Here is a 22518-nt window from a genome sequence, read left to right as displayed (position 1 = left end):
ACCCATACACAAAAGGCCGAGCTACAAGGCCATCAGTGAAGTGTACATGATAGTCACTTTAAGGCAAGACACGGCAAGCAAAAACATCTTTTTTTTTTTTTACTTGTCAGTTTTGAGATTTTTGGATATTTGTCTTCAATAACATGTCTTCTTTCAGACTTGTGGTGAAAAAAAGTCCGAAATACACATAGGTCTTTATTTTATTACACTTTGTCTGTTTGCGTCTGTAGATTTCTCATAAATTCAACAAAAGTTTGCGTTCTTAATCAACATGCTGCTCCTCGATCGCTGCCGGCACCCTGTCATCACATGCACCGTTAGGAAGCTCTCTCTCCTGTACAATCCTGTCGGATCCAAATATGGTCATTTCCTTTTTATCAGCAACCAATCGAGAAAGTAAAAGGGCTGAATGCGCAATCTCATTGGCTGATGATAAATCTTTAAAACCCGTTTTCTCAAAATGACCTTTCTCTCATTCTCCAAGTCCGAAATCTCCATTTCAGTAGCACTTATATACACCAAACGTTCCAGTCTTGTACCTAGTTATATTATGAAGACATTTACAGAGGGATTCGTAAATATATTATTCCTAGCCTGATTTATATAACATTTTATTCCAAAAAACATGGCGAAAATCATTTTTTAAGGCTATTGACAGTATTTTCTGATTTACAGGATAACAAAAGTAGATATCCATAAATCCCTCTGTAACTGTTTTCCCATCTAATGTGAACACAATGAACAAATCATTTTTAACCTGGCTTTATCCAATACTCAGATTTCGTTTTTTTAAATATATGCAAATTAGTGCATATTTAATTAGATATTGCCTCATTTGCATATTTAAACATTAAATTACAGAAAACTTGTAATACATTTTTTTTCTCATCTTAATGTAGGTAATCAACTGGGAAAGTTTCATGGTGATATCTGCTAGTTAAAAAAAGTTACCCTATTCACCTGTAGTGTCTCGCCTTAAAGGAATAGGCTAGTTCACTCAAAATTTTGTCATAATTTACTCACTCATGTCATTCTAAATCGGTATTCCAAAGCATTTAAGCAAGTATTTAAGATCAATGCCTTGCTATTCATTTTGAAACCTGACAATTTTTTTAAAGCCTTGAATTGCTACTTGTTTGATGGCTTTTACCAAACATCGAGACACACAGTATGGAAGTTGAAATAAATGTAAAATAAAGAAACAAAAAGACAATATTAATTCAATATTGAGGCAATAAGATAAAAGTTTTACTTACAAAAGTTATAGGCTAAGCATTCATTTTGACATCATTATAACAACAACACAATACAAAGACATGCATGCTTTCTAAAGAGAAAACAATAAAATCATTTTTATTTTTAGAATGATTCTTTAAAATTATTTTCTAGAATATTTTTTATTTGTTTCAGGTCTATAGTAACAGTACTCGAAAAAGGATACATTGTGAACTTCATAGAAATAAAATGTTCCCAGGTAATAGGCTATTCAGCACATATACTTCCATTTCTAATAGAAATAGGTATTAGCCCACATTACAATAACGGTAGTTGTCTTTATAAACAAGGGGGTCAAGCACACACAAAAAAAAAAAAAAAAAAAAAAAAACCTATTTGGAAATCTGTGGCAACAAAATTAGAAAATTCCTGCTTTAGAGTAAAAAATAAACCCCTGTGTAGAAGAACAAAAACAATTAAAAGTGCCTGTATTGTATTGTATGTCAGGCGATGTCACTTTGTAAAGAAACAATACGCATCCGCATGACGTCACCGGTTTCACAAATTCGCGTTTTTGTAGTTTACACAAAGATAATAACGATATTGTTTAAAAACTTGCACTTTGAAACCCATTTTCAAAGGTTTGCATTTTTAGGCCCCCAAAACACCATTGTCATGTAAATGAACGGCCAAAACGCATACAACTAGTTTTCAGTTTTTAGTTGAAAACGTTGTCGTGTAAACAGCCCCTAAGTCTAGTTTAGTAAAGACAGCTTTGTCTTTTATTCAGGTGCTCATGACCTTTTAAGACTGAACGAAACTATAGCAAACAACGGATCTTCTACCACATTCGACCACACTGACTGTGCCACAGGACTCCTAAAAAAAAAAAAAGAAAAAAAAAAAGTGTTGACTAGGCTGAATTGTTTAAATAAATAAAAAATGCATGTTCCCATGCCAGAGCCCAGTGTACCACTGAGAAGTCCAAGAGACTTTCAGTTCCCAGATATGAGTCCTATAAATGTTGATCCCCGACACCACAACCGATGCACTACAGAAATAAAATCTCTCATTAGAGCCCAGGCCCTGAAATTACCCAAATTCAGCGCACATGGAAATCATAAGACAGCGTCAGCAAGGGGGAAGTTTGCACCAAGTGGCTTTTCAGCATGTGGCAACAGAGGGCCGGGCAATTCAAACGTGCCAATTAGTTCCCTCTGCCAGAATGAAGTAGGTAAGAGGGTGAAAGAGGAAGACACCAAATTATACTAACACAAACAAAACAGCTAGAAATACTAAGATCCACTAAACAACCGTATATCTTGCTTAAAGGGCATCTCCAACGGTGTTATGCTCATTAATTAATGACAGCTGCTATGACAAGGTACATTATCCAGAATCTAGAAAATCCTTTTCAGGCACAATGCTTTAATTATATTTTATTTCAGCAGGTCACAATGATCAGCTGCATCTGAAATTCGTCCAATGATTCAGCAAATCAACAAATTAGTGCCTGTGATCCAATCACAAGTGATATTATCAGTTCATCTTAATGCCAGTCAAAATATAGACCACAAATTTTCTCCAGCAAGCCGTTAGCCTCAGGAGTCGTTCTGTCTTTATGAACAAAACCAGAACTGACAGAATATTAAACTAATTACATGAACTGAACGTACAGTAGTACCAGAAGATTGCACAGGGTCAAGAAAATGATGTTGTCCCCGGTCAAATTATTTCAGACTTCTGATGCAATTGCACGAAACTTGCTCTTGAGCTTTTCCAGATCATTTGATATTGCTGAGATGCTTCATGTGCACTCTGAAATTCCTAATATATGCTCTTTTGTTTGTTTGTATTTAATAAATAAAAACTCCGGATGGTTGAAACCCTCACCCGCAGTGTTCACGTATGGTCATGTATAGGCTCCATTCTTAAAATAGGCTAACTCCTGACGGACAGAATTGCTGTGAGGGGAAAGGGCAACAAAACCAGCGTAACAAATAATGCATAATGTCTATAGCATAACAAGAGTGGTATTGTTCTGCTGGAGCCCCACTGCATTAGTGATGTTAAAGGAACAGTTCACTCAAAAATTAAGTCTATCATCATTTATTCACCCTCATGTTGTTGTAAACCTGCAGGACTTCCACAACAGGAGCTGTAAGGCACAATGTCTTGACTGACACACAGAAATTATGCAGTGAAAGTGAATAGAATGCCATTGTGCCTAACATCTCCCTCTGTTTTACACGAAAAAAAAAAAAAAAAAGTTGTACGGGTACAGGTACGAACAAAATTATGAGTAATGACAGGATTTTAATGTTTGACTGATCAGCGTTTTGAGGCGCGTGAGCTTTACTTCTCATGTAAATCTCACTGACACATTTCTTTGAAGTCCCATCAAAAATATATCCAAACCAGGTCAAATAATACTTTCTAACAGAGCGGTGTGGATAAACTGCACTGTAAAATATTATGATTTGGAAACGTAAAATAACACTCATTGCGTTGTAGCGATGTTTGATTGTAATGCCATTGGAAATACTGACCTCAGCAGACATCGACTTTAAATAGTCGTAGCATACGGCTACGTTTTGGGTAAAAAAAAACAAAAAAAAACAAAAACAAAAGATGTGTGTATAATGAGTGTGCGTTTCAAAATATGCACGGGTCATTCACAGACGGAGGCATCTTTTTAAAAATGTACTAAATCTCCATGTACGTGTTTGGAATTAATTTCTTTACGCCTTTTTCATAATCACACCCGATTGAACCATTTCAGATATATGCATAATAAAATAAAATAAAATAAAAACATTGACACGATTGCACAACATTATTTTACATAAGAAAAAACATCTTTGGAGAAGTGAGCTCGCTGATAGAAGAATGTCCCGCGACACTTGCTCTGTACGTTAATGCATTTTACCAGCGAATATGCGCTGTGCATTATAGATTACCTGTGGTCAAGAGTTCAGCTTCATCATTGTCTAGTTCGTTTACATGACACAACTACATTGCGCCCTGCACTTGATCCTCATCAAACGCTTCTTAACAACAAATTGGGACCACGAGGCACTAAAATGAGAGTTACAGCGACAAAATATGGGCAGTCATTACTTATAACTTGCTGTGCTAGGAGATGAACTCATTTGCACTTGCCCTTTGAGAAAACCACCCTAAATTAAAGATATGCAAGTTTTTTAATCGGTCGGTTAGCTAGTGCACTAGCTTAGCCGACGTCAACTCACCCGTTAGTTTCTCTCTGAGAATTACTACAATTTCGCGACCACTCCAAACCTCGTGGCTGAGAAGCTTCTCTTTAATGCAAACAATAATCACCTTAAAAGTACAGCTTTACGCAAAGCAAGTGTCATGAACAAGACCGAGTGAATAGAGAAACGCTTTGAACTCACCGTCTCTCCGTTCCGCCGCGGTTTGCATTTCTTTCCGTGCACGGCAACCGCTCGTTTCACCCGGTTCAGTTGGCCACGTACAAATCCACTTTTAAATCGACTGGAAAATTCTTTGATTTCACAGAGTAACGACTCTTCCTCTACTAATGTGCCACGCGGCCGTTATAATCCCGTTATTGAGACTGGTTGCTATAACTACGGTGGAGTGTAAAAGCTTCTATTGTTGTGAATCCAGAGTTTGTGTCTCACGGACTTGAGCTCCAGAGCGGTCGGAGACACTGCTGCTGCTCTGCCGTCCCCTCTATCACGCTGTCGCTGTCTCTCTCTCTCTGCCTGCTTTACAGGTTGCTCGTGCGCATTTTCGGAAACATTCGTGACCATTCGGCCGCTCGCGAGTCGGTTAGATTAGTCTCCGTTTAGATTAGTGTGGTTGCTGCTTTATGAGACAGAGGTATTTAGCGGGGTTTAACCTAAATAGAATACATTAATCAAAGAATATATGTAATAATTTTAATATATTATTACACAACAATATCCATCAGCCCAGCCCAGACCTTTTACACAAAAACTCTTGATAAATAACAGCAATCAGTTTATTGAAGTTGACCGTGGCCAAAGTCGCATATTAAAACATACAATTAATTGAATGTTACATTATTTAACTTAAAAGTAACAACAACAAAAATAAAGCATAATTAAATAATATAGATTTAAATTAATTCGTCGAGACGAAAGTTGCTATCGTCTTCTACCCTCATTTGTGATGTCCGTGTAAACCGGGTTCTTGAATAAAAAAAATAAAAAAACATGTTTGTTTTTTTTACCTATAGAGCGGGATTTGATAGCACTTCATCAGAGGAAAGATGAGGGCTGTGTTCAAAACCGCCTCCTATACCCTCTTTCACTATTCTCTACATTACTCCACTAATCATTAATTAAAAGGAATGTATACTTGTATTATTACGCTGTAGCCACATTGGACCAGCGGTTTGGAAAATGGATGGATGGATGATTCACCTGTGGTGAAATTTACCCGGGAATAAATTTGCCACAACTGCCACAGTGCATTATGGGTATTCTCTAGTCGTTGAGTGTACATCGGTTGTACACTCATTATTGCGGTGCATTGTGGGATTGAATGAGTGCACTCGATAACATCCACTATGCTTTTCAGACACCGAATGGTTACAAATGGCTGTCCCCTAAAACAGTGACTTATAAGGGTATAGGGGGTGATTTCGGACACAGCCGAGATGTCACTGCAAGACGGAGGGCAAGTTATTTTGATTAAATATTATGAGAGCACGTGAAAAAAAAAAAAGAAAAAAAAAAAAGGATGTCCATTTATAAATCATTTATAATAAAAACTATAAATGCTGCAATATTCCATAAAAAAAAAAAAAAAAAAAAAAACGAATTGTCAATTCTGATTTCATGGCGTCTTTAAATATTTAATTAATCCCTGTATAATAACTATAAAATACATATATCCCTTAAATCCACACTATGGAGGTGGCGAGAATAATTTTCCATTACATTAAAAGAAAGATTAACTTCCCATTACTTGATAAAGAAACATATCATGTGCAACTGGATGCATTTAACCTTATTTTTGGCCAGATTTTGCTCTCAGATATTAATCTGTTCTCAGTTCTCAGTTGCCGAGTTCCAAATTCTGAAGTAGGAGAAAGTAAATAATGGATTTGACATTAGTCTGACACATTTCTGAAAGGAATCCATTACATGTTCTTTTAATTCAAGGCAGAGTCATTTCAGCGGGTTTTATAGTATCCATTTGTTGAAAAATGGGGTGCAAAAATATGACCAGTAAAATATATAATGTAGCTTGCAGAAAATGGAAGGAAACTCTTATTTTTCGTCCGCTGAATTTTGTAGAGTAACTATCTTGGATCAACATGAAAAATGCATACAATTCTTGAGGAAAATACAGCCAAGGTCAAGTCTCAAGCAGGGGCTTCTACAGTGTGTGTCCTGTGCAGGCAGCATATATTACAATGGTGGCATCATCATACATATCTGTGCGTCAATGTCTGGCCAGATTTATCATATAGCATAATGGTTTTAAAATAACAAAGCCGCATTTGCGTTTCAGCACTCCGGTCCGGCTATGGGTGTGTTTTGGTGACCTCTCAGAAATTCCCCTGCAGTAGCTAAACCAGTATAAACTCACTTAAAGGCTGGCTATGAAATGGAAAGCACAATCCTCTTGAAAGGTAAGGGCTGCCACACCTCGGGATTAAGATGTACTGTTGGTGATTTTGAAAAGTGAAATATTAATCAATTCCATCTAGTGGGATTTGCTCCCCTGAGGAAGCCTTCGGTAGGATGGAGGATCCCTTTATCTAATAGTTTGGGACATTTTAAGAATAAAATCTATGTTAGTATAACCATGACAGTACACACAGTTGCTGTTTTTAGACTTTCTGCTGCAAATGTTCTTCCTAGCTATGAATTTGAAGGCCGTCACTGGGTGCCAATTCAGAGTAATCATTTATTTTGTGGCAGCAACCTGCTGACATATCTCACTTGTTACATGAGTACTTTTTTGTGAAGTGAGAAGCAAGAGACCACCGATTGATGACTGCCATTAAAATAACACAAATATGCTGAAAATACCCTACCCTGAACAACGGTCAATTATACCATTTAACATCATTATAGTTATACAAAACATATTTGACAGCAGAATGCTGTGATTGACCAATCAGAATCAAGTATTCCAGAGAGTGCTAGAAGAATATTGTAGAATTGTCTGTAGTTTGTTGATGGTGACTAATTTAAAGCAACATGAGAGGAAGAACATATCAAGAACCAAGTGAATAATATTCTTTTACATAGAATTAAACATTTAAATCTACATTTCTATAAATAATAATAATGGCATTTTCTAGTTGAAGAGAAAATGTAATGCAAGAGCTAGCGAAATGGAGAGCTAGAGAACATTACAGGAGAGGAGTTAAGGAGGCTAGAAAAAGTTGAAGAACATAGATATATATAGATATGGTGACTTTGATGGTGTGTTATTGAAAAAAGAAATCAAAGCTAGAATGTCCCAGCAGTGAAGATGTCAGAAGAAGAGTGTAAGATGTGGCTGAGGTGGAAAGTCAGTCAGCTTCTCTGCTCAATTGAGAGATGACAATGGAGTGGGAGGATCATCTTTAACTGGCTGATTTTAAGAGAATGAAATGGAATCAAATTAAATGCAAGGTATGTATTACTTATTAATATATATGGAACACTCGTATATATAATGATGTTATATATACTTTGGCAATCCAATATGGCGGATGGCAGCAAGAGCGCACAGAGTGCTGCAAGTAAATCTCAAATAAAATCAGTGATTTACACAGCTACTGATGGCCAAGTCATAGTGGAGGATGATTTTTTAAACTTTCTTATTATCAAGATGAAAACCCTTGAATCAGAATGATATTTTATTGGCTGTGAATCACTTTGGGTCGGAATGGATTGAGAACTCTAAGAAAGTTCTCTTTGATCTCTGTCCTAATTCCACTCAACGCTATGTAGCACATAAGGGACCGCAAAAGGACGTGAACAACGTCAAGAGTTGTCTGAAACTACTTAACGAGGTCGGTGAAAACATCCCTCGTTTTGTGTCACATAATTTAGATGAACTACCACCGTTGACTTTTAATAGTCTTTATATTTCCTGTCTGCTTGGGAAAATTGAGCGTTTAAGCATGGATATTTCTGCAATGAAGTGAGCCATGTCTGTACAGACTACTATCTGTGAAGATCTTCGGGTGGTTACGGCGGATATAAATCAACGAATGTGTGTGATTGAACAACCTGGATTTAGCAGAGGGAATGCGTACATTCACCATGTAAACAAGGAGGTGCAGAGCAAGGGGTCGGAGGCTCATGCGTCCCCGGCTTGTGAGCAACCTGATGTGGATGGAGCGAGTTTGGCTGCCCCCCGGATCGGAAAGGAGGCACTAAGTCGAAACTTTGAGGGTGCTACGGTGCGGATGCTTGAAGCTTCAGCCCTGGGTGCTGGAAATGCAGAAGGAACACCAGATGTGGAACCGAAAAGTAACTTGGTAATGTAAATGAGCCGAGTGGTGAAGGAGGGTCGCCGTCATGTGAGTGAGAACGTTGATGTGCGGCCTTAACCTCGTGCAAACCAACCCAAAGGGAAGAAGCCTGGTGGTATTGTTGGAACATGTGCTGGGGGGAATATACAAGCTGTGAAGACGAAGTTGGTGAGCGTTTTTGCCACAAAAAAAAAAACACATTAATTATCTAAGTTTTTTTTACAGTGTTTTTATCATTTTGAATGTGTATACTCCTTATGAATGCTGTCAAAATGAAGATGAATATATCAATACGCTTGCTTCTTTTATTAAGGAAAGTGTATATACATCTATATTTATAATAGTGGACATGAATGCTGATATATCTGATGATAACTCTTTGTTTGGTCAACATTTAATTACGTTCTGCCAAAATAGTAAGTTGGTTTTTATCTAGCCAAAAAACTGCTACCAATAGACAGTTATACATACATCAGTGAAGCATGGAATACAAATTCTTGGATGGATCACTGTATATGCGCAGCTGATGCACATGATTGTCTAGGGGAACTTGAGATATTGTATGACCTGGCCACAACAGATAATATACCTGTCTCTATGATGTTAAATGTTGAAAGTTTACCCGAGATAAGCAATTATGATAATTATGAGCATATTGGAAAATTAGAGTGGGCAAGCCTTCCTGAAAATGAACTTTGGCAATATAAACTATCAACAGAGAAGAGTTTAAAGCTACACTGTATAGGATTTTCTCCCATCTAGCAGTGAAATTGTTTATGACTACCAACTGAATATTACTTTCTAGCCCCTCCCATTCCTAGGGCGCTTTAACTCCTACGGTGGCCATATTTCAAATCTGCCGGCAGTCGTGAGTAATCTCCCCCTCGCATTCGTCATGGTGCCACTGAGTGTAAAAACGCGAAAGGCGAAGCTTGAATTTCCAGGTATGTCCCTCTTTGGCTAATGTATTTTCAAGATGGAGGCGCAACACGGCTGCCGCCATTCGAGCGACTCGCTCGCATGTATTCTAAATGGCAGATTCTACGCTTACGAGAATACTTGATTAGTTGGTAGAAGTAATTACACATTAATGAGCACATATCATTTTGAAAGAACAAAGTGTTTTTTGCTAAGAATCAACTTAAAAAAATACACAGTGTAGTTTTAAGTAATATAGGTGTTTCAACAGACTATTATGTGTGACAATGTTAATTGTAAGAATCCAAAACATATTAATGATTTGCATCTGATGTATGATGAAATGTGTTGTTTAAATAATGCCAGTAGACCCTTTAGTCAAAAAGTAGTTAAAAATGATCATTTTAGGGCTGGAAGGAATGAATGTATGTCTGAACTGCATTTGGAGGCTAGAGATGCTTTTAAAAACTGGGTTTTAACAGGGAAAGCTGAATGGCCCAGAATTTGAGAAAAAGAAACTGGCAAATGCTAAGTTTAAATATGCTGTACGTACGGGTTATTAAAAGAAATGAGGCAACCATGAGAGCAAACTCAATGGCCAAGAAATTTCAGCAAAATAATGTGTATGAATTTTGGAAAGAAGTTAAGATTGTTAATAATAATAAAGTACCATTGCCAACTAGTATTGATGGGGTTGTTGGGGTTGAGAATATTGTTAAATCATGGAGAAAATATTATGGGGATATTTTTAATTGTGTGGAGAGACACAAATTCGAAGCTAGTCATGTTCCAGTTGATGATGGTATGATTATCAATTCTGATGAGGTCAGTCACGCTATTGAAAAATTGGCATTAAATAAGGCATGTGGCCCTGATCTGATAGCAGCAGAACATCTGAAGTATGCTAGCCAAAATTTCTTAGTGTTACTTTGTTTCACCGGATTTTTAATACATGGTGCATTACCTCTATGTTAATAGTCTTATTAGTTCCAGTAAAATTTTGAGTATAGAAAATTATAGGCCAATTGCCTTAGCAAGCATAATTTCAAAAGTATTTGAGCATATCCTTATGGATAGGCTCAAAGAATATTTGAAGACTTCAGATGCAAAAGCCTCTAAGTGCCATCTGAAATTTTCTTCTAAAATGAGCATCAGCTCGTATGTTTAAGTTCAGTAATTTCACTTTAATGACAATTAATAGGTCATTTTCATTGCCATTAAAGTGAACATAAACATACAAGCTTGATAAAAATTATAATTCTAGAAGAAAATTTCAGATAGCACTTTTGGTTGGTTGGCTTTTGCATCTGAAGTCTTCATTTGATAACTACCGATAATCAGTTTGGTTTTAAAAGAAAGCATGGAACTGATTTATGCATATATTCTGTAAGGCTCAACTGGGAATCGAACCCGGGTCTCCTGCGTAGCAGGTGGGAGCTCTACCTCGGTGCCACAAGGTGGTGTGTTGAGACTCAAAATGCAGAGACACGTTAACTCAGTTCAAGGTCTTTATTTGAAAAGCAGGGCTAAGGAATCCAACAGGGAACAGGCAGAAATCCAAAGTCACAATCCAGGCAAAGTCCAAAATCCAAAATCAGTCAGAAACAGAGAACAATCCAAAAGCAGCAGGCAAACTCGTAATCCGAGAAACAGGTAGACAAGGTCAGTAACAGGCAAACAATCACAGGGAAAAACACACGGAAAGGTTTAGTCTACAGGACTGCACCAGTGTCAACTCAAGACTGAGCAAAGAACTCAAGACAACAGGGGGTTTAAATAGGCAACTTAACAAGGCTCAGGTGAAACTAACAAATCAATAATGAGAACATGTGATCTGAACATGTGACAGGCATCAAACAAAAACCCTGAGGACCTCACATGGCCAAAAAAGGAACAACAGTCACATAATTCATGACAGGACCCCCCCTCCTACGAACGTCTCCTGACGTTCCTTCTGGGGCGATCAGGATGTCTCTGATGGAAGTCTTTGATGAGGTCTGGGTCCAGAATATCTCGAGCTGGGACCCAGGATCGTTCTTCTGGGCCATACCCCTCCCAGTCCACCAGATATTGAAGACCTCGTTGAACTCGGCGGGAATCCAAGAGGCGGTTAATCGTGAAAACCGGCTCACCATCGATGATTCTAGGGGGCGGTGGTGGTCTTGTTGCAGGCGCTAGTGGGCTGGTGACAACAGGTCGAAGACGGGAGACGTGGAATGTAGGGTTAATCCGCATGGCCCGGGGAAGTTGAAGACGGTAGGAGACAGGATTAATTCTCCTCAAGACCTTGAAGGGACCCACAAACCGAGGCGCCAGCTTGCGGGACTCCACCCGCAGGGGAAGATCTCGTGTCGACAGCCAGACTCTTTGCCCAGGGCGTAGTAGTGGAGCAAGTCTGCGACGGCGGTTGGACTGAAGCTGGTATTGTCTTGTAGACCTTTGAAGAGCCGACCGGACCTTACGCCAGACAGATCTGCACCGCCGGACGAAGTTCTGGGCTGAAGGAACCCCAACATCTGCCTCTTGGTCTGGGAACAGTGGAGGTCGAAACCCAAACTGGCACTCAAAGGGCGAGAGACCTGTAGAAGAGCAACACAGGGTGTTATGAGCGTATTCTGCCCAAATGACATACCTGCTCCAAGATGAAGGGTTGGTGGAGGCCAGGCATCGGAGGGTGGTCTCGAGGTCTTGGTTGAGCCTCTCCGTTTGACCATTTGACTCTGGATGAAAGCCAGAAGAGAGACTGACATCAGCCCCAATCAGTTTACAAAAGGCTCTCCAGAACCGAGAAGTGAATTGGGGCCCACGATCCGAGACAATGTCTAGAGGGAGGCCAAATGTTCTGAAAACCTGCTGGCACACAAGCTCAGCAGTCTCTTGAGCGGAGGGGAGTTTGGGTAAGGGAATAAAACGGCAGGCTTTGGAAAAACGGTCCACAACAACTAAAATGACCGTATGACCCTGGGAGGGGGGAAGTCCCGTAATGAAGTCCATGGAGATGTGGGACCAGGGCCGTTTGGGTATGGGCAGGGGGTGAAGCAGGCCATGGGGGCGGGTGTGGGGGCTCTTGTTTTGGGCACAAACAGGACAAGCAGCAACAAAGGACTTGACATCAGTATTCATCCTGGGCCACCAGAACCGCCTCTTCAAAAACTCCAACGTCCTACCTGTGCCTGGATGGTTAGTCAACTGGGAGGAATGTCCCCATTGTAGAACTTGTGTGCGTACAGAGGTTGGAACAAAAAGTCGTCCCGAAGGACCATTACCAGGATCTGGCTCCATCCTCTGGGCTTGTCGTACCAGCGTCTCAATTCCCCATTTCACAGGAGCCACAATCTTGGAATCCGGAAGGATTGTTGCCGGGGTGTTTTCATGGTCAGTGTTCTGGAAGAGTCTGGACAGAGCATCTGGCTTCTGATTCTTAGAGCCAGGACGATAAGAGAGCACAAAATTGAAACGATTGAAGAAAAGGGCCCACCTTGCCTGTCGAGGGTTGAGACGCCTGGCCTTCTGCACATATTCCAAATTTTTATGGTCCGTCCAAACCAGGAAAGGGTGCTGGGCCCCCTCAAGCCAATGCCGCCACTCCTCCAAGGCCATCTTGATCGCCAGAAGCTCCCTATCACCCACATCATAATTCCTTTCAGCAGGAGAGAGACGAGAGGAGAGGAAGGCGCAAGGGTGGAGTTTGCCATCTGCAAGACGTTGGGAGAGGACCGCACCCACTGCCACATCCGAAGCATCTACTTCAACAACAAAAGGGAGACAAGGGTCAGGTAAGGTAAGTACTGGAGCTGAAGTAAACCTCACCTTCAGAGCTTGAAAGGCCCGCTCAGCTTCTGGAGACCAGACAAAAGGACCCGATCGCTTCTTGGTTAGGTTGGTCAGTGGTGCAACCACTGAACTGAATCCTCTAATGAATTTCCTGTAGAAATTAGCAAATCCAAGGAAGCGCTGGACCTCCTTGACAGAGGTGGGTTGAGACCAGTCACGTACAGCTAGAGTCTTCTTGGGATCCATACAAAGATTTCCCTTGGACAGGATGAATCCCAAAAAGGACACCTCGGAAACATGAAATTCACACTTCTCCGGCTTCACAAAAAGGTGATTGTCCAGAAGACGCTGGAGAACGAGTCTGACATGATGAACATGCTCATGTAGGGACTTGGAGAACACGAGGATATCATCCAGATAAACAAAGACAGACCTGTTCAACATATCCCTCAGGACGTCGTTGATGAGTGCCTGGAAGACAGCTGGAGCATTGGTTAATCCAAAGGGCATGACCAAGTACTCATAATGTCCTGTTGGAGTGTTAAAAGCGGTCTTCCACTCATCCCCCTCTCGGATCCGAACCAAATGGTAGGCATTGCGAAGGTCTAGCTTGGTGAAAATTGTTGCCCCCTGAAGCAACTCAAAGGCTGAAGACATTAGTGGTAAAGGATATCGGTTTCTCACAGTCACCTTGTTTAGCCCACGGTAATCGATGCAGGGTCGGAGACCGCCATCTTTTTTACCAACGAAAAAGAATCCAGCTCCAGCAGGAGAAGATGATGAACGAATGATTCCAGCTTCTAAGGAGGCTGTGATATATTCCTCCATGGATTTGGTCTCAGCAGATGAGAGGGAGAAGATTCTACCACGTGGAGGGAAGGCCCCTGGAAGAAGATCAATCGCACAATCGTAAGGTCTGTGAGGTGGCAGTGATGTGGCTCTCTTCTTACTGAAAACCTCACTCAGGTCATGATACTCGGAGGGGACTCGGGACAACTCGAGAGGACCAAGAGACTTAGGAGCACAGGGGGAGACTCTGGAGAGAAGACAGGTAGCTTGGCAATTAGGGCCCCACTCAACCACAGTTCCTGAAGACCAGTTGATATGGGGACTATGGTGATACAACCAGGGAAAACCAAGCACAACAGGGAACTCAGGAGATTGAATGAGGTTGAACTGGACCTTCTCATGATGTCTTTCACCCACTGACAACAGAAGAGGAGTAGTAATACTGTCAACGGTACCTTTACCTAAGGGTCTTCCATCAAGGGCAGTCACAGTGAGAGGGACGTCCAGGTTGGTTACAGGGAGATGAAGGTCACTAGCTAGGGAGGAATCCATGAAGTTCCCAGCAGCACCGGAGTCCACGAGAGCCTGCAGGGTGTGGTGATGTTGATGTCCCCAAGAAATCTTGACTGGAATCTGCAGGCATGTGGTAGTAGTTGTGGGAGTAAGAGTTGCTCCCGTCACAGTACTCCCCCTCCTGGACGGGACTGCACTTTTCCCGAAAGCTCAGGGCAAGACGAGCGAAAGTGATCCGGCTTCCCACAGTAGAGACAGCACCTCTCCCTCATCCTGCGGTTTCGTTCGGCCTGAGAAAGTCGGGTGCCTCCTAACTGCATTGGTTCCTCTGGACAAGGGGTCACGTTCTGGAACTCTTGTAACCCCTGCAGTGAACTCGAGGCTGGAGTACTGGCTCTATGAGTGGACTGAAGCTCCGGTTGTCGTTCACGTCGCCTCTCTCGCATTCGGTTGTCAAGCCGAATAGTCTGATCGATCAGGGACTCGAGATCTGTGGCCGGATCCTTTGTAGCCAGTTCATCTTTAATGCCATTAGACAGGCCATGATGGAAAGCGGCAATGAGCGCTTCCATATTCCACCTGCTTTCTGCCGCCAAGGTGCGAAAGTGCACAGCATACTCAGCCACACTAGAGTTGCCCTGACGCAGCTGGAACAACCTGTTGGCAGCTTCTCTCCCTCCAACTGGATGACCGAACACTCGTCGCATCTCAGCAGTAAAGTCCTGGTAGCTGTTACAGGAAGGACCTTGCTGCTCCCAAATGGCAGTAGCCCAAGCTCGGGCCTTCCCTGTCAGAAGGGTGATGATGTAAGCAATCCTGGCACGATCAGTAGGGAAGGTGGAGGACTGGAGCTCGAAAGTAAGCGAGCACTGGGTCAGGAAACCTCTGCAGTCTCTTGGGTCACCGTCAAATCTCTCAGGAGTAGGCAGGCGAGGCTCGCAGGCAGGCTGGACTGGAACCGGTGGAGCTGGAGGCACAGGAGGAGCTGGAGGTGGAGAAGGACGATTGACTAAGGTGGTCAACGTCTGTTGGATCTGGTGGAGAAGTTGTTCATGGCGGCTAAAGGCACTGTCATGATTACGTAGTAGCTCTTCGTGACGAAGCACTGTAGCATCATGACTGACCACCGCTGCATACATCTGATCCATGGTTGAAGGACTGGGAGGAGGTGTCTGCTGCTTTGGCTGCGTCTTCTGGGTCTCTGCTGAGTCTTCATCCATGGCTCAGTCTTGCTGTAAGGCTCAACTGGGAATCGAACCCGGGTCTCCTGCGTAGCAGGTGGGAGCTCTACCTCGGTGCCACAAGGTGGTGTGTTGAGACTCAAAATGCAGAGACACGTTAACTCAGTTCAAGGTCTTTATTTGAAAAGCAGGGCTAAGGAATCCAACAGGGAACAGGCAGAAATCCAAAGTCACAATCCAGGCAAAGTCCAAAATCCAAAATCAGTCAGAAACAGAGAACAATCCAAAAGCAGCAGGCAAACTCGTAATCCGAGAAACAGGTAGACAAGGTCAGTAACAGGCAAACAATCACAGGGAAAAACACACGGAAAGGTTTAGTCTACAGGACTGCACCAGTGTCAACTCAAGACTGAGCAAAGAACTCAAGACAACAGGGGGTTTAAATAGGCAACTTAACAAGGCTCAGGTGAAACTAACAAATCAATAATGAGAACATGTGATCTGAACATGTGACAGGCATCAAACAAAAACCCTGAGGACCTCACATGGCCAAAAAAGGAACAACAGTCACATAATTCATGACAATATTCATTAAAGGAAGTGGTTAGTAAGTATAATAGGCACAACTCTACTTTATGTATGTTTTTAGATGCTTATAAGGCATTTGATCGCATTAATCACACTAAGCTGTTTATAAAGACAGAAGGGTTCCCCCATATTTTATTAGAATTTTACATTATTGGTATATACATCAATCCATACAAGTCAGGTGGGGTAGGAAGGTATCGGCACCCTTTTATATGACAAATGGGGTTCGGCAAGGTGGACTATTGTCACCTCTTCTTTTTAATCTGTATATGTATGATCTTTCTGTTGAGTTAAATAAATGTAAGACCGGATGTTTGATAGGTGATAGTCTTATTAACTATATCTGATGTATGCTGATAATCTAGTTATTCTGTCCCCTTATGGTGCTGGACTACAACAGTTGCTTCGTATATGTTCAAGCTATGGTATGCAGTATGATATTACATTTAAAACTAAAAAGAGTATGATTATGATTGTTAAAACTAGTGAGGACATTAAGCAAAACTTTCCCTTTTTTTATTTAGGTGACCAAGTGTTAAATGTGGTAAATGAAATAAAATACTTGGGTCACATTATTAGAAATGATCTAAATGATGATGATGTGCAGCGCCAGAGCTGTAAGTTATATGGACAGGCAAATATGCTGGCTTGAAAATTTTATATATGCACAGGTGATTAAAATAGCACTTTTTAGAGCTTACTGTACATAATGTTATATGGCACATCTATTGTGTAGATATAGTAAAGCTAAAATGAGAAAGCTTCAGGTGAGCAGGTGGAGCTCCAACTCCCAAGGTGGACAAGTGCAAGGCACATGTTTGTTTCTAGTGATGTTCCGACATTGCATGCTGTGTTAAGGAATTATAATTGTATGTGTCGATTGGGTGACTCGAGAAATACAATCATAATGGTCTTAAATTATCCTATATTAAGTGATACAAGGTATTCTTCCTGGTTCTGGAAGCACTGGAACTCAAGTTTGTATGTTCTTAAATGTTGGTGTATGTAAATCTATGTTTGTATGTTATTCTTCTCTTTCTGTTTCTTTTACTTTGTGATATGGGACCTAGGGTCTGGAATAAAGAATCAATTAAAAATGAGAAACAGTTTTTCATGAATGTAATTTGGCACAATTATCCTTGCTAAGTTTGGCTTGCCTTACCAACTCTTTTATTTGACAGCCTTGGCACAACCTCCTTCAGTATCATCATCGGGGTCTGTTTAAGTAACTTCATCCGTTCTGTTCATGTTATCACTGTCAGACTTTCCTCCACATATAGGGTTGCAGGAGTAATTTCTTCTCCAGAAAGCCTTGAGGGAATCTGCGTTTTCATTTTCTTTCGTGGGAGCCATCAGCAAATGGATATTAGATGGTTAATTTTTAATTCCGCATTCGTGAAGTCATGTTTTTGATGGGTGGAGAGAACGCTAATGGGGCCAGATTGGGTATCATTGCGGATATCTGGGAAAGACCCCTGGGACTGTTCTGTGGGTCTTGGCTGAGCTCCATTAACGTCTTGAAAAAGAGAAGGTACTTGGAGACACGCTGTCCAGCTATTGACCCTCATTGGCAAAACGAAAGCCCATGTTAGCGGTTTATTGAGTGGACACTGTGTGTGGTTCATTAGAGAGGGAAGAATTAGGTGAAAATCTTCATTGTGAATGACTGAGATTATGAAAGCTTATCCAAAGTGTACAGAACAACTTTTAGCCCCAGAGCCACAAATAACATTAGGCATCTAACACCAAACCTCAATGCATACTTGACCAGAACAGCAAAGAGAAGTGCTCATTTATGAAGCTATAGATTATGCACCGTGGGTTTGCTTTCTTTGAGTAGCTAAAATGATTTCCTGGCTTTCTGTGGCAATGAGTGTGATGATTGTTTTTATTGACTCAGATGTTCCATTAAGGGAGATTTAGCAGTTGCAAAGAGAAGCTGACAGCAGCTCTGTTGTTGTGATGTTCTGGTGCTGGACCTTTTGCCAGGGTCATTAGCGAGCCTTTATTACAGCTCCACACTAACTGTCCTTCCACACGCACACTTACAAACACAAAACTCATTGCAGAATGGAAATGAATTCAGTTCTCACACTGACTGAGATTAAATGAGTAACAACAACTTTGGACTGCAACAAAGTTGCAACATAAAATAAAAGGCAATGGGCTTCAAACCCAATTGACTACCATTCTATGGACAAAAAAAAGATTTTTTTCTAAATATCTTCCAAAGAAAAAAGAAAGTCATACAGGTCTTTATGCGTTTTCTTTTAATGTTGCTGTTTAGGGATAAAATAGGTCTGCAAAGTTACAAAGCCTACTCCAAAGGGACTTATTCTCTATATCAGTAAGCACTGTTTAAACTCCCTGAAACGGCTCGATTGTAGTCTTGAGTTTTCTTCTGGGAATAAATATGAAAAGGGGGCGAGGCCTGGTTGAGTTGCATTAGAAGTGTATTGAAACTCGTGGTTATGTTAAAGGAATAGTCCACCCAAAAAAATTAAACTTAACCCATGATTTACTCACCCTCAAGTCATCCTAGGTGTATATGACATTCTTCTTTCAGACAAACACAATCAGAGTTATATTAAAAAATGTCCTGGCTCTTCCAAGCTTTATAATGTTCTGTTTTGAAGTCCATCAAAGTGCATCTATCCATCATAAAAGGATGATGCATAGATCACGCATACTACGCAAGCCGACTTACACCACAAGAGTAACCCATGACACATGTATGACGTAGGATGTAGGAGTATCGTAGGTTTAGACGCCTCTCTGGGTTCTAACAAACAGGGCTGGGCAACAAACTCAAGTTCCTCCGACATTTCTCTTTAAAAATTGTCGTTTTAGACTTTAATTCGTGACTGGTGTTTTGTTTTGCTCTATCCTCTGCACTTCCGCATTCGTCATTATGTTGTGCGTCAGGTCAAGGGTTAGTCTTCCACCGTAAATCGATGTGTACGGCCGTCTGCCGGAAGCTAGTTATTTTATTTGAAAAAGTTTTAAATATGGATTTTTCTTAAACGAACCCATCACTTCACTTCAGAAGGCCTTTATTAACCCCCCGGAGCTGTGTGGAGCACTTTTATCATGGATGGATGCACTTTGATGGACTTCAATACAGAAATGGCCATTCACTGCCATTATAAAGCTTGGAAGAGCCAGGACATTTTTTAATATAACTCATATCTGTTTTAAAGATAAATGTCATATATACCTAGGATGGCTTGAGGGTGAGTAAATCATGGGGTAACTTTCATTTTTGGGTGAACTAACCCTTTAAGAGGTGTTACATTTCCGAAACACACTCGAAGCGGTTGACCAACCACAACACACTGGTCCAGTCGACCAATCAGAGCACAATGCACTTTTCAGAAAGAGGGGTCTTCATAGAGGCCGGAACTAAACATAAAGTGTGTGTTACTGATAGACTGGGAAGAGAGGTGCTGCAATAATGTAAAATAATATTAAATTATTCGATTTTTATTCAATCAAAATGTTTTTTTGTTTTGTTTTTTACATTCAAGCATGAAAACCTATTCTAGTAGACCCTAAAAACAAAATCAAAATAATATATAATATATGACTCACAACCTAATGTGTGTTTTTTTTAAAGCAGATTTTACTGGTTCGTATTACAATCATAATTCAAATAATTTATTGTCTTAAAGGCACAAAATGCTGAACAGGCTTAGTGCAAAGTAATAAAATGTGAAGTAAAGTGGTCAGATCTGTAATTTTCAGCACACAATGAAATGCAATTGAGGCCAATGCCATTCCTGATATGGCCAGAAGACAATAATTGGTTCTTGTTTGTCAAATTTAACTTTGCCTGCAACGCTCAGATACACATAAAGTGAAAATTGATTTTGCCAAATCAAGTTAAGCATTATTATTGGTTGTGGTTTATACTGCTGCACCAGGAATACAAGGATGACCAGTGTTTGAGGGCAGTGTTTTCTGTTTCTTACATTCTTTGATTTTATGTTTAAATGCCTTTCAAACTTTTGTGATATATTGTTAAAAATATAGTATTATAAAAAATGTTGCTGTTAATGTCACTGTTACATAACGTGGTGCTTAGAAATACTCACCATGAGAAATAACTTTAGAAGGAAGACTTTAAACACTTAGGAACAAGGAAAACACAGGCTAAAACCACAACCAAACATTAACAAGAACCGACAATGAGGGAAGACAAGGTCAAGGACAAGGGAAGAGTGATCGCTGACAGGTGCGGGTGATTTTGAATGACGTGCAGGTGGGAGCCAAGGAGGGTGATGGGAGATGTAGTGCAGAGGAGGTGACAAGGCTGGTAACCGTGACAGTCACAGAGGTAACGTTATATAGATAAATCTACCTTAGAACATGTGCCAACTTCATAGTAATGTACTTAATTTTAATGGCTCTAAAGATTTTATGTAGTGTATCCATCACCATTTTATTTTTGCATATTACCTTGCCAAATAAGTAAGTATAGGCCATGACTTTAGAAAAGTTGTGAAATTACTTCATAGCTTTTTGGTAATGTAAACCTAATGAGAAATGTGTATTTTCTCAGATACATATAAGAAAGTTATTCATCATTTTTACGTGGTGTCTGTGAAAATGCTGGCAGGGCAAATACAATTCGGAGCTACTGGCCAGCAAAATTTTTTATAAAATAAAAATATATATACTGTTGAGGCCTGACATAGAGAAAAAGTATAGAGATTTAAAAGCAGTCACAGACACAAGCACTAATCAGCTTCTACCTGTCCATGATATTCGTTGGCTCACTAGGGGCTTACGGAGCTTGTCCAGCTTTCACCCGAATGAGTTTATGATTAGTATCCCTTTCAGATCTCCATCCCATGTCCCTCGCCCTCTCTCCACAGATCATTACAGTAATAGGGCAGGCTCTATTACCCCAGCACAGTCTAAGGCAGGTCCCCGAGAGGTGGGACCTGTACGATGGCTTTAATTTCACGCTTTGCTAATGTCCTTCATCTCCCCGTGTCCTGATCCATGCCCTCTGCGAGTAAAGCTAGGATCACATCCTGTGCACAGTTGCTGATTTGACCATGCCTTGGGGAAACTCCCCCTCACTCTCACATAACAAGGAAATAGTTAAGTCGGACACACAAAAGTTCTCACGTGGGAATGTGAGTTTTATTCAATCACACAAAATGAAAATTCATTTCAAATCTCATTCCAAAGGATGAGAACTCAGGCTTAAATTACTGTTTGTATCACATGTATACAAGTGCTGAGAAAGCCTCCGGAGCTGAAATTCAGATATGGTAATGGTATTTTCGTTTCCGACAACCGCTGTAAGCGGTAGACCAATCGCAACAGACTGAGCCATCTGACCAATCAGAGCAGAGTAGGCTTTCAAAAAGGAGGGGTTTAGAGAGACACAGTGAGAAAAGAGATGATGCTGCAATGGATATTATGAGAACATTAATGCATGTAAACCTATTTTAGGAGACCTCCAAAACAAATTAGGAATCTTTAAAATAGCATAATAGGGGCAATCTAAACATAACATTTCAGGAAACTTGTAAAAACGTTTCAATCACCTGGGGTGTCTTGCCTTAAATGTTTTGGTGCTGGAAAGAAAATTGCACATCAGTGATGTTACTATCTCACACCCAGACCAGCCTTCACAACCGTCAAGAGCAAACACTATATGTGAAACAATGTGTGCTCTTCTCTGCAGTCAAAGCAGCGGCCACATTGCTCTGACCTTTCTGTGTAACCATGGTTTCTGGAAGAACAAAGAATCCTTGATGGAAAAATCTTAACACTCCATCTTGCTCTCCATTTGAGACACAAATGTCTTATTTCTCTTTTGGCTTCTTTCTCTCCTCCTTGCCAAACTGTTTAGGGACTATTGTAACATTTCAGGCCTCCAGACCAAATATGTGAGGAAAAAATGTAGAACAAAAGGCTGGGAAATGGAATGGAGGCCCTCTGACAAGAAAAGAAAAGGAGTCTTCGTGGTGTGCTGGGGGTCTTGTTTCCCAGACAAGTAAACGGGTAACCAAATCTCTTTGTGGGTGAAGT

General features: G+C 40.7%; 1 protein-coding gene across 11 annotated transcripts in view; it reads right to left on the bottom strand.

Annotated features, from left to right (window-relative positions):
• ptprfb (protein tyrosine phosphatase receptor type Fb) overlaps positions 1–4957 on the bottom strand; it is a 192252-nt gene extending 187295 nt beyond the window's left edge. For all 11 annotated transcript variants that reach the window (XM_084412143.1, XM_084412138.1, XM_084412145.1 and 8 more), the window contains exon 1: positions 4632–4957. The gene's annotated coding sequence lies outside the window, so the exon portion shown is untranslated. The remainder of the gene's footprint in view (positions 1–4631) is intronic.
• Positions 4958–22518: the final 17561 nt, after the last annotated feature.

The sequence above is a fragment of the Rutilus rutilus genome, assembly GCF_951802725.1.
Source record: "Rutilus rutilus genome assembly, chromosome: 6".
In the NCBI taxonomy this organism is placed as follows: Eukaryota; Metazoa; Chordata; class Actinopteri; order Cypriniformes; family Leuciscidae; genus Rutilus; species Rutilus rutilus.
This window is presented reverse-complemented; position numbering and strand designations above follow the sequence as displayed.